Raw genomic sequence first — 13,268 nt, forward strand, 5'->3', positions numbered from 1 at the left:
GAAAACTTACGCCATCCCAACGGAGAGCATTGGATGATCATGTTATTGCAGCAAAAATGGCACAAGAGCATGAGTTAGAAGGAAGGGCGCAAATAACCAGTGCACCTCTCTTAACTCATTCATCTTCTGTGTCATCTTTCACAAGTGAACGATCACAGTCTGATTCGCCAAACAAGAACTTTATGACAAAGGGAATTAATGGAAAATCGCTCAAAGTACCACCAGTTATAAAATCAAGTCCATATGCTCAGCAATCAAAAGATAGTAAAAAGAAAGTTAATGTTCGACCAAGGAAAGTAGCTAGTATTGCTTCTCCATACAACTCTGAAGGCTTGACTCCAAGATCACTAGGAGAGCATGCATTATTTCAAAGCACTGATAATGATCTTAATAAAGCAACTGCACCTATTGCTGCTGAGCTTTTACCTGGCGTTGATGGGAGAAAGATGACTTTACCGTTAGTAACACAAAGACTACTATGACAATCTATATCATTTTATACCAGTACAGATAGACAGTACACAGATAGAAAATATCATACACAGATGATGACATCTTCTATGCTAATGTACCGGTAACTATTGTTTTCATTGCAGTCGGTAGAAATAATTTGGGGTTGGGGGCTGAAGAATTTCATTAAGTAAATATTATAGTTTTTTAATACAGGTATGTCATATAATGACAATTTTCTAAAATTCTGTCATGTAACATGTGAGAAAATTTTGTTTTGTTTTTATCGGACAAACTGTTTTAATACAATTTTAATAATGATGATCTGATAATCGGAAAATGACCACATCTCTAATATCCAGGCAAAAATTTTAATATTTTTCAATTGATAGAAGCTGCTAGAATTATTCTGTTCAAGTTGACACGCTTATCTTGCCAATGATGTTTTTTCACTCTCTACTTTTACATTTATAAGTACAGTAAAACATACTGGGTTTGATGTTGGATGGATATTTACCAACTTTAAAATTCATAGGTTTGTGAAGCAAACAATACATAAAACTTTGCATCAGACTCGGCACATAAGTCTTGTATCTTATTCGTAATAATGTGAAATAATTTTTTAATATTGATTGGTTTCCAGACTAGCCTTTCATTGCAAACTCGGATATATTCAACTCAGTATAGAGGTTAAACCACATGGTAATTGATCAATACAATCTCATGAAAGCGTTCTAAATTTTCCGTATGTTCCCGGTAGTTGTGAAAAGAAAAATGTGAGGATAATTCAGTTCTCACTTTAGTTATATATTAACTAAATCATGGGAAATTGGTGAGCGTTACTTTTGAATTTTTGTAGTGTACCGTACATATACATCTATTTAAATTATATAATTTATAAATCATAATTTATTATATTCATGAATATTTCATGTTTTTTTATTTCTCTATACTGTATACTTCACATGGTGTAGCATAGCGGCATGAAAGAAATTTGTATTGATTAATCTTGAATGAAACAAACTCTCGATATTGTCATTGTGCTTTCACCCTAATCTATACCATTTCTGCATGCTATGATTTAAATAGGTTTCTAAGGGACAGAATTTCAATTAATAATTGACTGAATTAATCTGGAATTATGATCATTTTACTATTTTTTTCTCTATTTTCTGATGTAAACCAAAATCTTGTTTCTGAAACATAATTTTATATACATTAACATGTTATTTTTTTGGTCCAAAAATTTGACATGAAACCGTATGAGCAAAAAGTTAGTTTCTTAAAATAAAATATGGTGACCCCCCCCCCCCCTTGGCGACGTTATAAATTGTATATCACTGGACCAAATAATTTTTACTGTCATCGCCATATTGTTCTGAACAGCAACATTGTGAGCTAAGTTGCTAGAGAATATGAAAAAGTAGCGTTTTGTGTGAATTGAAGTTGGCGATGTAATGGCTAGCTAGTAAGTTTGGGTAATATTATAGACTACTAGTAAATCAGTACACCTCTTCAGAAACTTAATGTGCTGAACATTAGGAACTATTTATTAATAATAGAGTTTCTTTATTTTATGCCAATTTACTCTTCAATGAAGAGAATAAAGTAAAAGAGAAAATGTTTTTTTTTTATTTCTCAGCTCACAATAACATGTTTCTCTGATTGAAACGTTTGAAGTTGTATGGTCTTGTATAATTTGTTGAAATATAATTTGATTTTGTATCTAAAGTGGATAACTGGTTTCTTCTTTTCACCAAACATTATTCTAAAAATCTAGAGAAATAGTTATTTTTCAGACTACATTTACATTTGCTATATAATACCATATTTGAATGCCTATCCATAAATGTTAGTGTGTGTATGGTCAAATAACATCTGTTATAAGTAACTTAAGTTTACGGCATATGGGTGTTAATTTGTATTCGGAGTCCAACAAAATATAGATAACAATACACTAGTACAGTGCTAGTGACCCTAAAAACCTTGTAATATGTTGATTGTTGGCGGCAATGCATGGTCCATAAAGCCTTGGAATACATGTACACCTCAGTGATGGCCAGCCAATACTGAAAACCAAGCTGTTGATATTGCATGACTAATGAGCCGAGATTTGAATACAAATCAGCTGTGACTATTTCATAATAGATTTGGAAAATAACACTAAACAGAGACTTTGTATGGGGAGGATTACTTTACCTGTATTAAAACTCAGTCCTGCATACAATCAATTGTAAAGATACCAATTTGGAAACTGCTTCAGTCTCTCCTTCTAAAGAACATGTTTATTTTCATTTTGATTTACAGCCAAACCTCCAAAGTTCAGCCAAACCTTCATGTATACAACTTTTTTTTAAATTCACCCTTTTAAACAAATTGTCACAGGCAGTTTATTATTGTACAAGTTTGACCATTGACAACTTGGGAGTGGGTTGGGTACATTGCATATTGTTAAAGCAGAGCAGCTGTGCAAAATGACTGTTTTCCCACTTGAAAATTTAAAGATATATAATTTTGTTTTGTCTGTCAATTTGTGTTTAACTGTTTTTTGAGATTGTTTTTTTGTTTTTTAAACAAAGAAACTAACAGATAAACTTTACACCCCTACCAGATTTTTAATTTTTGGTCAAAAAACTATTTTCAATTGTTTTTATATATATGTACCCTGATGGACCTCTATTAGATTTGAACATTTAGTGATTTTGAAAACTACTGCTCCAATTCTTTTGATACTTGGTATGTGTGTACCTTGGGTGAACCTCTATTACCGATATTTTTAATTCTTTAGTTATTTTTAGCAAATATTTTTGTCATATTTTGGTCAAAAATGCAATTTGACTTCTACTTGATTATTGCTAGTTTGATTGAATTGATATTTGGTACATGTTTATATGTACAAGTATCTATTAAATTGGTTGATTTTTGCTGGAATGCTCACTCTGCTGAAACAGCAATTTTGACCCTAAGGTAGTTTGTTGTATCCAGGGTGTAAAAGGATGCATGTACTGTTTATCAAATTGCTTTCACTAAGGGTAAAATAGTTTTAGCCATGTCTTTACATTGTTCTTAACAAATTATCAATTCTTTCACCTGGCAAATGGAGAGAATGTAAGATAATGTTTTGTGTGTTTTGGAATTATTGGAATTAATCCAGGCCAACATTTGTCTGATTTAAGTACCAAATTGAAATTCATCCTACTATAAAACCAGTTTTTAATTTATCTTTTTGAAGGTTATATGTTTGGAAAGAGTTCCTAATTGGGGTGGGGTGAGGGCTTAAAGACAATTTTTTAAAATGATGAAAGAACAATTCAGAGTTTGTATATCGTCTTAGCCATTAGTGGTGAAAGTGACCAATCTAAATGTACTTGATTTGAAACAGGCAAAGAGTTAGCAGATAGATGCTCAGTCTCATTTCAATTAAACTCATTTCACTGTCACCTCCAAGTCAAGTGTTTTGGGTGAAGTTCATTGTATTTGATTTTCTGTTGAGGTATTTATTTAATTATTATCTGGAGATGGCCTCTATACAGTTCAATAGCATGAAAATACATCATTGACCATTGCATACTTTACTATGAATGCATGGAGTTTGGATAAAAGCCTATTGATAAGCGTCTGGAGTCAGGTTAATCGCTATTGTGCACAACATCACATTCAATTTTTTGGCAATGCCAAATTAACCAGGGAGTTGAATTAAATAACCAGCAACAACACAAGAAACACTGGAAAACCAAGTGCATTTTGTTATATACCTACAACCTGTCGCTTGTTCATTGTTGGCACAGTTTCAATACAGTTATGTAGGACGACTGTTTTGTATACACATCTGTACCTCTGTTGAGTGTTGCTATTATAAGGGATCCTATAAGATTTCCACCTGTACATAGTACACAGACAGACAATGCTTGCTGTGACTATTGCTGCAAAGTACATGCATGAAGCACTCAAATCGCTTCGTTTCCATGGCAGCAAAGTGACTGTAAACAAAGTCTACAGTTCTCACTATATTAGATTATGAGATTTAAAAATAAAATCCTTGTATCTGGTTTTCAGTATTGTTTGCAGATATAGTGTTTACAGTGCTTCATACAAAACTACAGGGTATACATGCTTTCTGTTCTGCCAAAGTTTGAGGCAATGTTAATTGTATTGTTCAATTTTTTTTTTTTCAACTATGCACTACCGTATTTTGTTGGCTGTATGCAACTTTGCCTGTAATCTATGTACTTTCTCCAAGGTTTCAAGATCAGCTGGCAGACCTCAGAAAGTGAAATAGGGTACACATTACGTATCCACAGGATAATATTTTGCTATTCAGAGCATTGCACAGCATGAGCTGGTGTCACATCAAATAAACATAAAATTTGATGTTGCACCATACATGTATCTAACCTTATCTCACATTGTCAAGTGAGAAAGCTCATAAACACATTATACCCCTGTGTTATTAACAAGAAAGGTATTGTGTACTTTTTCATATTGAAAAGAACTACTAAAAGTTTAGTTTAACAGTCTCTTTGCTACTGAGTTTTTTTTATGCTGTAAATCGTTGTTAGGTCTTAAAACATAACAGCCTTGTCGCAATTGCCACCTATCCATCTTGACTCGAGAGTCAGGAAGCTTGGTAACTACTTTTGTCGGCTTCCTGCGGAAGCAAAGAAATGGAGGCCATTTGTTCAGTAGAAAAGAATTTGTAATGAGGTTCTTCATGCAAGTTGTAAAATATATCAAAAATACATAACTTGGTGCTTACAGGACTATTCTCACAAATTATTGGAGTGTAGCCTTGTGATTGCCTTATTATCCATCATGGAAACGCAACCTGCTATGCTACATTGATATTTCAAGGTTATACCATTATAAACGCAGTCAGCCATACTGTTGTATAATGTCTTTTATGTGTATCTACAAATGTAAGCAACTTACACCTATGTGTCAGACACTGTTCATTTTACTTCATTTGTGTACATTTTATTAATGTATACATTGATTATAGAATGGCAGGCAAAACTGTCTGTATACATGTATATAGACATGCACATAGACTCAGTCTTGTTTATTTGTTGGTGTTATTTAAATAAAATATCATGCAAAGTAAACAATGCCATGGTAGTAACCTGACTTTCACCATTCATACTCACATATTTTATTTTATTAAAAAACACCAAAAAATAAACAAGTGACTATGCAATAGGTATATTGCTACACTTCATAACCGCGTTGTTTCTAGTGACAATCACACTTATGGTCAGCTTCTTGTATATGTCACATGTCAAGATGCTGATAATAGATGTGGCTGTTGAAAAATCATGGCTATGATATTTATATTATGTCAATCCGGCCAAATGTGAAATGAATACACATACTCCTTTCCCCATATTGTTGTCAGTGGTAGGGTTTGCATAAACATAAAAGACTCTATTCAGTACATTGACGTGCATATTACATGACAATGAATTTATTCTTCTAACGTTTTCATCTGTATAGCCATCCCAACCAAATCCCTCATAGAGCAGGGATTATAGGTAATGACTTATACCATTACGATAGTCATGGTCAACTTTTTCAATAGTTGAGAAAGAACTCTCTTTCACCCTAAAATTCCTAACCTTGACAACTGGCCAAGCTCTGAGTTCAGAAATACCTAACAATGAAAATTAGCAATCTACATGTGCACAAACTGAAAATGGCAATTACTAAATCAGCTTGTAACAAAAGCTGTGGCTGATTACAAATCTCTGTAAACACAGGGCCAGAACATTGAGTGGTATGGGTAAGATAAATGAATGTGCTCCTTAGCACAGGGTAAACGTTCTAAAACGTTGGCCTGTGCTAAGAAAACATGCATGAACTCTCAGCATTGGCTAAAAACTAGCTAAGTCTGACCCGGTTCAGGCACTCAGCACAGGCTATTGTAAACAACGTGTGTGTGAACGCTTAGCTTGGGCTAAGCACCTGTAACATCATTGTATACAATTTTTACTGGAAAGATTTAATATTATATTCATAACTATACATGAGTAATCATAGTTAAAATGACTGAAGATTTGTCCACTCCATGTGAACGCAATTAGATCTAGTCGATATGCAAACATATGAGATATGCTTAAAGGGGCACTTCCAGTTAAGCCTAATCTCGCAACAAATTTACGTTCTGTTTTTTAAATTACAATGGATAACAAAAGATAGATTAACTTTGTAAATAACATAAACAATAGTGTCCCACGATTCTTTGGTGCAATTCCCGGGCTTGGATGATTCCCCTTTAAATGTTGCCCATACTTGGTGTAACATGACTATTATCACCTGGCCCAATTGGTTACAAGTCACTATACATTAAGTATTTAAGCGTAGAGTACTAATGAAAAGAATAATGCAAATTACATAAAAATACATTTAATTATCAAGAAACACAATACATCCATAATAATAACTATACCGATACTTTCATTTTGTTGCATCTTGTATAAAATGCACCAACAATGAATTTAGATGTAGCCCAAAGGTATTGAATATGATTAAATTTCTGAATATATTGTTGAAATTATGAAAGCCAGAACCGAGCTTAATGACAGTACATCATAAAAAGTACAATGGAACAAAAAAGGACACTCATCCTCATTAATTTGACTATCACAGAATATACATATTTGAAAATTAAACACTTCATATTTGGAAACGACTTGTTGCAATTCACAAAGGTAGTACACCAAACCTAAACAGTGCCAGGAGTGACCTTTCTGACCCAGAGAGATTCAAATAAATGTATTTTTCTTTATAAATCTAAGGTAAGTACCAAACTTTGGTTTATTTATTACACCAGCTTTCAATACAATGTATATGTTATCATAGTAATATTGTGGCAATCATTGGAATGATCACGTGCATGGTTTAACAGGGATTATGGTATCCTGGCATTTACAATTATTCTCAATAAATATGTCAACATATCTTTCTTGATCAGATAATATGGTTAGTTGAATACTGGAGGTTGGAGATGAAGCATTGACTGGTTGCCATGGCTACCAAGAACATCCAGTCAGAATGAATTACTGCTTTATCCATTTAGTTTACTAATTTGCTGCAACACTTATACATAAGGTTTTAAATTGACCATGTGTCTTGTGTTCACCTACCCGGTAATCTGCAATAATTCCAAGATCTATAATTATAGACATTTGTTGTCAAAATCCATATACACTGATGAAATTAACACAAGTAAACACTGGTATGTAATGTCTTATTAGACACCCCATACATGTAGATATAGAAATTAATATCTGAGTAACATGTACATTTTGTTATCATTAAAAAAAATATGAAAAAGTGACAAAAAAAATTCAGCTCATATGACCCTTTAATTCTTTATCATGTAAAACGATTTAAAATTGGGCCTTAATTTGTATACAAATAAATTAATTGTGGTACATTAATGTAATTTATTTTAATTTATTTCAATTAAAATGAATGTGATTACAAACCACTATACAAACTCTTTCCAACACTTTGGTGTTAGCTCTGGTTGTGACCCTTGAACTGTTCAAAGGTTGACATACTTTGTGTTAATAGGGTGTGTAACCAGAGAGATGCACAAGTGAACATGGCTAGCCTTCTTTGGCTGAATGTCTGTTGCCGTGTCACACAGAGGACCTTTATCTTTAAAATATTTCTATTAACATACAAGACTGTCAAATGTATGCATTTGATAAATATAAAATATGTAACAACAAATTCAGTAGTATTTTCAGTCTATAATCGGAGATTAAATGCATATGTACAATATTAAAAGAATTTAAAAAAGATTTAATAGATTGTTTGCTTTTCTTTGAAATAAATGCAGAGGGTTTATAAATGGGAGAATGCATAGCCACAAAGTATTGTATGCTAAATGACTGACGGCATGTCCTGAAGTGAAAATGGGTGTTACAAATATGTTAATTATATAATCTGGGTCAAAAGAAGTCACTGCTGCAAGTTTTTAAATAGATTGAGAATTGAGCTATTAGCAGTTGCTTTTCATGCAGTGATGAATTATTTTCAATTGCTTGAGAAAATAATGAAGTGTTGTTAAAGTGAAGTGGTCAGGAGGGAAAGGGTGCGTATGTGCATGAATGAATCAGAACACTGTAATTGTGTCAACTATTGTCCGTGATTTACTTTGATGTGTTGGACAGCAAGTACATGTCATGAATTGTAATTTACTCTTGGTAAAAATCAAGAATTGATTTACCAATGAATATAGCAGTACATGCACAATAAAATGTGTCCTATACTCAGTGGATTATAGCAGTGCATGTACTATAAAATGGGTGTCTTACAGTCACAGTGAATTACAGCAGTACATGCACTATAAAATGGGTGTCTTATAAGTGGTGTTACAGATATTGGCACTCAGGACAGAGTCGGCATGCGCGAAAACAAGTGTGTGCGAACAGTTGGGGCCGAGTCGACATGTGTCAAAAAAATACTCGTGTTCGGCCCCAATACATAGCCGATCAAGATCAAAACTCGGCACGTGATGGTCTGATGTAATGAATGCAGAATATTTTCACTGACACATATCTATTTCCTCTTGCAATGCTACATCATCGTGAAAAATAACTGTTTTTTGTGCATGATAACACATAATAAATACCATAACAGCAAATGAGTAGATTTGAATATAGCAATTATTATTATCAACATATGCGCATTGCCTGCCATGTTTGGCCCAAATAACAGATCTACGAATGTACGAGTCAGTTACAAGTGACTAAAGTGAATGCAACTGCTGTAATCCCTCTGCAAACTTAATTAAAAATGTTGACAGGTGCCAAAAACCTATAACTAGAACATAGCAATAGTCAGTGGATTATAGCGACATTATTTGCTATTTTACTATAGTCTCAATTCCTAGTACGTTAATCACATTTGTTTGTTTATATAATCTAGAAATATGATGACATGGCATAAATACAATATACATGTATATACAAGGTAGATTTGATTTGTCTTAAAAAACGTGTCAAGTAGCTGCTTTTTGAGATATCACACCAATAAAAGACCCTCTTCTCTCTTAGTGGTCAGATACAAAATAGAAATATGGCTACTGGTATTCTTTTTAAAAACTAGTTTCTCAAAGCCCCCCCCCCCCCATTTAAATGGCCCATCCCTTGTTTGTGATATCCTGCCAGGATGTTCGCTTGTCACAATTGTAATTTAAATTCTAATTCTAACATAGCATGCACAGTTTGCTTCTACTCAATGCATGGTAACCAAGCACATTGCTTACCGAGGATGGGAATCTGGTCTCTATTATAATATTTATCTTTAATCTTTTAATACTACCCTGATTATTTGTGATTACATTTAATTCATGTCAGCTGCATGCATTATTTGCTTGTTGGTTGGTTGGTTGGTTGGTAGATCAACAGATGTTACGCCTGTCAGTTTCTAGTACCCACAATGCAAATCCAACTTCCACTTAATGTCTTTGCATAGTGTCAATTTCAAGTCCTACTACAAACACCAAGTGGATTAGACTTCAAAATCTGTTTCATGATAGCTATATTCATTCAGTATATAAAGCACCATCTCTCTAACTGACTAAAGTCAAAGTCAGGCATTATTTTTAATTTGATTTCCCACATAGAATTCAAAATACATGGGAAAAAAAGGCTGACAGAAAGTTGGAGTAAAAGGTTATTGATCTATTTGACCAATCTAAAAATACAAGTACTCATAAATGTAAACAGGCGTATATTTCTTACACTTAAACTATTCAATTGCTGCAGATACTAAATAGTTTGAACAATCAACTCTTTATGTGTGACTGTATACTTCAATATAATGTAAAACAGTTCAATTTTTGATGCTGGAAATTATACACTTTCAGCATTTGTGGAGACAACATTCCATGATTTTTACTGACTCACTAATATTTGTTGCTTTGGAAATCAAACTTGTTTACAGTACATCCATTTATCTTTTTGTTTGTTTGTATAGTAGGGATAGAATAATGCACTGACAATAAATTTTGTTAGTATTCAATTTCTAAAAAAAATAAATATACAAAAATGTACTAGATTAACACTATGGAGTATAAATAAAAACACACTTTTCTGTGTACTTAACATGTTAAGAGGTCAAATGTAACCTATTTCACGTATTCATGAAGACTGCTCTTTAATCTCCTCAAGCCATACACATATTGTATCTGCTCCATTAAGGTAGAGATGCAGTTTATTTGTGAATTTCAATCAAAAATAGTTTTTTTTCGTTTTTTATATAGATTTTTATCTAAAGAACATTCTGTGGAAATTTGACCAATCATTTCTTAATGGAACACCGTTAAAATTGCTGTTTATTTTCTGGTTAAAAATAAAAAAAACACTCGAGGTCACGACTCGGTTAGCCTTGCTCAACTGGTTCGTAACCAGTCTTGTGATTGGTTGTTGACAAATGCTGAACAGGCCACGCCTCCAACGGTGTCATGCGTTCGGACTAACCGTTAGGAATTCCTAAATGGAGTCAATTTGTGTAGTTTTCTTGATTTATTCTGCAGATATCGGTAAAATGTAGGCAAGGCTTTGGCGAAATTCGAAGGAGCAACTAATATTCTTCAACCTGGTATTTTTTTTAGATTTTATTTTTTATTTTTTTCGTCTGTTTTTTCGAGTTTAAGAAATGTGAGCTGGCTGGAGCCTTCATCCCTTGTCTATTTCTTACACTAGATACCAGCCGATACCCCCACCCCCCGCTCATAGAGACTGCGTACTACAGTTGATAGTTGATTATAGTTCCTGGGCTCCCTGTGGGATTACGCGATTATTCATTATTGTGCGTTCGCTTCCTGAAGTTGGTTCTCAATACTACATAAAAATCATCGAGGATAAATAATTTAATATCCCACTTTGTACTCTTCACGGTAAACCATAGGCTCTGAAATACTCGTAGATTTTTTATTGAAAATACATCGAAGATAGAGAAGCCATGATGTTTTGATCGTGATAAAAGGTCACCTTCCTAGGACCGCCCCCTGTTTAATAATTCATGAGATGACGTCATATTTACTGGGCATTGACACGTGTTTTTACCGACCCCATCAAAACACTGATATGAATGACGTGTTTCTGATTTATATATTCAAGAGCAGTGGTTCTGGTCCAACGATTTTACATAAAATGTCTATGTCTATACGTTAACTTTCAATTTCAATAGTCTAGAAAGTATAACAAAGTATGACAAAGCAGTAATTCCCGGTTTAACGCGCAAATATGCAAATTAGCCTTTTTCTCGTCTTCTATTTTTGGTGAATTCTTGGATTTTAAATTAAAATAGCTGATGGACGCTTTGGCCATTTGCCTCGAAATTTTCACACATTATTGACAAGGTGTTCCCCCTTCAAAATGCGTCCGGACAGTTTATTACGGCAAGTGGAACAAAAATAACAAGTCCGCAATTAACATGGATATATAAATTATGCACAAAATAGAAAAGAGTGAACTTTGAGGTCATGCTGTGCGACTTTGAAAGCCGTTAGAGAGATGAGTGGACGCATTTGAATTAGTAGTCTACCAAGGTATCCAGTGATGTAATTTTTTTAAAACCACTTTTGTCCAAAAAAGCATATTTTTGACCCAAAATCAAAAACGCATTCTGGATATATAATAAAGACAAGTTTTACAAAGTTTGTATAATAAGCTTTCAGAAAATATATAACATGTTGGATATATAATACCATCTTCATTGTCTAATTACTCAATTAAAAAGCAAGCCAAATAAACTGCATCTCTACCTTAAGCCATTAACAGCATCGATATGAGTTATGTGTGAGGATACACAACACACATAAAATACAGATGAATAAATTACATTTCTGCATGACAATTTGGCTGATTTTGACCCACAGACGTATACACCTTAGTTGCTTAACTAATAGAGAAAATATGGTATATATAAATTATTGTTCGAGTTGAATTAATAACTGCTGGATTCCTGTAGTTAACATCTCAGTGTGAGAAGAACATGGCTGCAATCAGCATGATATGTGACAGTACAGTTACTAATAGCTTTGGGCTGTCACCAGTGTTCATTGATGTGAAAAGGGTGATATGACTGAATGGAGATATTTCATGGCTGAAAATTACACATACATTATATATTCTTATAATTATACATTGTGGCATAATCCCAGTCAATTGAAACTAATGATATGGCTATAAATCCATTGCAATTTTAAATTAATAAGATTCAGGTATAATTGAAGTTTATTTTATATCTACTTGGATGTTTAATTATCGCGACTTTAGATTTATACCAAATTTTTTAATTTATGTGATACTAGGACAAGTATTTTTTGTGGATTGGGGCAGTAGTGTTAGTCGCATAGCCACTCTACCTCCTTCACTTAAAGTATGCTACTTTTAATAAAAAAAATCCTTAAAAAAATTGTGTGTTGCCTACCCCCCCAAAAAACCCCAAAAACAATAGACAATTCTGATTCCCAAAATTACAGCGCATGTGCATTGGACTTGCACATATTGCTTGACAACAGTCAACAAACCGAATGGCAAGACAGACATGTTCTAAACATGTAGTCGTAAGTACACCACTCGTAGTACTCACAAAATTTCCCTCAAATAAAAATGTCAAATAACTCATATGAGCCTCTAAAAATGTGCACACCTTTCTTCCTAAGCAGTACAGCTACTGGTATATCTCTCCAACACTATACCTATAAATAGACTTCTCCAATGATTGAAATTTTATATATAATACCTAGATAGGAAATGGACATTTGTCCTCTGGGCCTTGATAGATAAACTAACAAAGAA

This window comes from Saccoglossus kowalevskii, chromosome 6, assembly GCF_978046115.1.
Source record: "Saccoglossus kowalevskii chromosome 6, keSacKowa6.1, whole genome shotgun sequence".
In the NCBI taxonomy this organism is placed as follows: Eukaryota; Metazoa; Hemichordata; class Enteropneusta; family Harrimaniidae; genus Saccoglossus; species Saccoglossus kowalevskii.